Source organism: Equus przewalskii, chromosome 22, assembly GCF_037783145.1.
Source record: "Equus przewalskii isolate Varuska chromosome 22, EquPr2, whole genome shotgun sequence".
Taxonomy (NCBI): Eukaryota; Metazoa; Chordata; class Mammalia; order Perissodactyla; family Equidae; genus Equus; species Equus przewalskii.
In genome coordinates this window covers 6618448-6622062 of record NC_091852.1, presented here as the reverse complement: position 1 = coordinate 6622062, position 3615 = coordinate 6618448, and the positions used below count along the sequence as shown (strand labels likewise).

General features: G+C 43.1%; 1 long non-coding RNA gene across 1 annotated transcript; it reads left to right on the top strand.

Moving 5' to 3' along the window:
* The first annotated feature begins 466 nt into the window (after positions 1-466).
* On the top strand, positions 467-1935 carry LOC139078786 (uncharacterized). The gene is made up of 2 exons (XR_011531900.1): positions 467-1086; positions 1598-1935. It is a non-coding gene; the product is annotated as an uncharacterized lncRNA (long non-coding RNA).
* Positions 1936-3615: the final 1680 nt, after the last annotated feature.

Sequence of the window (3615 nt, the reverse complement as noted above, 5' to 3'; positions counted from 1 at the left end):
GGAAATATCAAGCTATCTTTGTGACTGGGATTCATTCCGCTCCCCTCAGATCTGTGCTTCTTATTTCCTGCTGGTCCAGCTGACAGCTCCAAGTGACACACATCCCACCGATATCACTCATGTCCCAGGATCCCCCACTCATCCTCTTTCTCTCAGCCCCCAACTCCCCGAGTCCAAACAGCTTCCCACCCAGAAAACCTCAGAGAGAGAAGTCGGGGCCTGGGACTGAAGCCCTGTTTCCAGGCACTTGGAACTCGGAAGACAACCGCAGCTTCTCCTGGCACCATGACACAAGCGACCCTGTAGAGGGGCCAGCTTGGAAACTGACGGATGGGGACCAGTGTGCGCTGGTTGCCGTGGTGAGCAGGGACCTAAGTGTGGTTTCTCTAGGCCCCTGGTGCCTGGCGGGTCAGGTGCCCCGAGCTGCCAGAGAGCTAAAAGGCCTCCTCAAATCCTTAACATTTAGGCAGGAAGTCAGCTGTGCACTGTTGGTCTGAGGTCCTGCTCCACAAAAGAGTGACGGGGAGGAGAACTGCCAGACCCTCAGAAACCTGGAAAATTAAGTATCCAAAGCAAACGCTGTATTCTTTTAAATAACTTGTTCATTTTCTTCTTCAAAAGGAAGTTTAAATCCATTTTGAAAAGTTTATCTTTGGGCAATCAGCATCCTCTAGTCCAGTATTTGTCAAAATGATGAATCACAATCTCAGGGGGTGGGGCCCAGGTCACTGCAGTTTTAACCACGTCCCTAAGGTCCTGGGCAAACTGAAGTTTGAAAATACAGCTATAGAACTATAAAGTCTCCTGCCAAACAATCCTAGCCAGTACCTCCCAGCCTTCTCTCTATTCCAGATCTTTTTGTCACATCCTTCCGTCCCCGTGGCACCTCAAGAGCCGCATTCTCTGAGAGATATTTGTCTACTAAGCAAATTGCATTCATTGAATAATAATGATTTTCCCCTTTTTATCAAAAATTTATGTAATCCCCTACTGATTGGCAGAGAGAAGCAGTGTTAAGATGTTGCGTTGATAGAAAATTCACTTCAAATCAAGGAAAGTGGATCCGCCCTCACAGCCTCCGCCCTGGTGAGTGTATGTTGCTCCTCAGGCTTCAGAGATGCAGAGCTCAAGCTCAGCAGGACCACCTCTGAGCATCCCAAGGTGGGAACGGTTAAGACCTCCGTGGCATCAGAGCCCATTCTGAGATTCGGACTCATGTTAGACAGAACCAATAACAAGATCCATCCTGCTTCTAAGAATATAAACTTATTTATTCCTTCATTTACTTATCATCACCCTTCCCCCAGTATGGACAGAATTTAAAATAGTTCACAAAGATCCATAAAATAAATTACAGATAGAGGTACCACAACCTGCTCCTTGTTTCCGAATGGCCCATCTCCCCTTCCTCTACAGTATTAAGACTCTTCATTTTTAGCTAAAATACATAGCTACCCACATTTCTGAGCCATCCTCATAGCTAGGTGTAGTCATGTGGTCAATGGGATGCAAATGGAAGTTGTGTGTGCAACTTCTAGGAAGTAATTTTCAAAGGGAAGCTTGGTTGTGTCCCTCTTCTCTCCTATTCTTCTTCCAGCTGACTTGATGCAGACATGATGATGAGAGCTTGAGCAGCCATCTTGCACCATGAGTTGGAAACTGTGTGTTGAGGATGGCAGAGCAACACGTTAGAAGTCTGGGTTCCTGATGACCATGGAGCTGCCATTCCAAGCTGGGACCACCTAGAATTTTACCTGAGAGAAAATGAAGCTTCTATCTTGTTTAAGCCAATGGTATTCTGGGTTTTCCACTCCTCATAGCCAAACCTAATCCATACAACCAATGTAAGTGAGAAAAAAAAAAGAAACATACAGAGTCAGAAATAAACTTAGCACAAAAATATATAAAATAAAATCATATATTTGCTATGAATAAGTCGCAAATTTAGCTTCAAGCTTTCCAGTGGTTAATGCTACAGTAAAAAAAAATTTTTTTTTAGAACAACACCCATTTATTATCTTGCATGTGAGTAGGTCAGAAGCCTGCACAGCATGAATAGATGCTCTACTCGGGGTTACACGGGGCTAAAATCAAGGCCTCAGCTGGGCTCCAGCTGACTTGGGTCCTCTTTCAGTCTTATTGGGTTTTGACAGAATTTATTTCCTTCTCACACTTTCCCTGGAGCCCACTCCATCTTCCAGCCAGCAACGGTTCATTGAATCCTTCTTGTGTTTCAAGTCTGACTGCCTCTTCTTTCTTGTTTCTTCTTTGAAGGGTACACGTGATTACATTGGGCCCACTGAGATAATCCAGGATAACCTCTCTTAAAGTCAATTGATTAGTAAACTTAATTACGTCTGCAAAGTCTCTCTTGCCATGTAACATTTCATAACTATGGGAGTAACAGCAGACAACAAAGGTCGTGGGGGGCAAAATTCTGCCTACGACATTTGGCTATTCAGATTTCTGGAAGAGCTTTTGTTTTCCTGACAAAAGGGACAGAAGTGGCCAGCAGCAACTCCAACATGATGCTTGGAGGAGTAGCAGCCAATTTGATAACAAATTACCATAAATATGGAAGCTTAAAACAACAGAAACTTATTCTCTCATAGTTCTGGAGGCTAGAAGTCCAAAATCAAGATGTCGGCAAGGTGGCACCCTGAAGGTTTTAAGGGAGACTCCTTTCTTGCGTCCTTCAGCTTCTGGTGATTCCAGGAGTTCCTTGGCTTGCAGCTACATAACTCCAAGATCTGTCTCCATCTTCACATGGCCTTCCCTCTGTCACTTGCCATAAATGGATTTAGATCCACTTGGATGTAGGGCCACCAAGATAATCTAGGGTGATCTTATTTGAAGGTCCTTAACTTAATGACATCTGCAAAGACTCTTTTTCCAAATAAGGTCACATTCATAGGTTCCAGGGATTAGGAGGTGGATATATCTTTTGGGGAGCCACCATTTAACCCACGACAATATGATAAGCCAACATGCTAAGGATCATAGAGCAGAAAGATAGAAGAATCTGGATGCTTGAAAGCAACAATGAAGCCCTTACCTGCTTAGTACTTCTTACAATGTGAGGTAAATAAATCCCGATTTGTTTAAGTCATAAATTGTGAGGTTTTTTTTATTTTTATTGAGTTACTGACAGGTTACAATCTTGTGAAATTTCAGTTCTACATTATTGTTTGTCAGTCATGTTGTATGTGCACCCCTTCACCCTTTGTGCCTACGCCCCACCCCATCTTTCCCCTGGTAGCCACTAATCTGTTCTCTTTGTCCACATTTTTAAATTCCTCATATGAGTGGAGTCATACAGAGATTGTCCTTCTCTATCTGGCTTATTTCACTTAACATAATTCCCTCAAGGTCCAGCCACGTTGTTGCAAATGGGATGATTTTGTTCTGTTTTATGGCTGAGTAGTATTCCATTGTGTATATATATATATCTCTATCTATATATATAGATAGATAGATAGATATATCACATCGTCTTTATCCAATAATCTGCTGATGGGCACTTAGGTTGCTTCCATGTCGTGGCTATTGTAAATAATGCTGCAATAAACATTGGGGTGCATAGGACTTTTGGAATTGCTGACTTCAAGCTCTTTG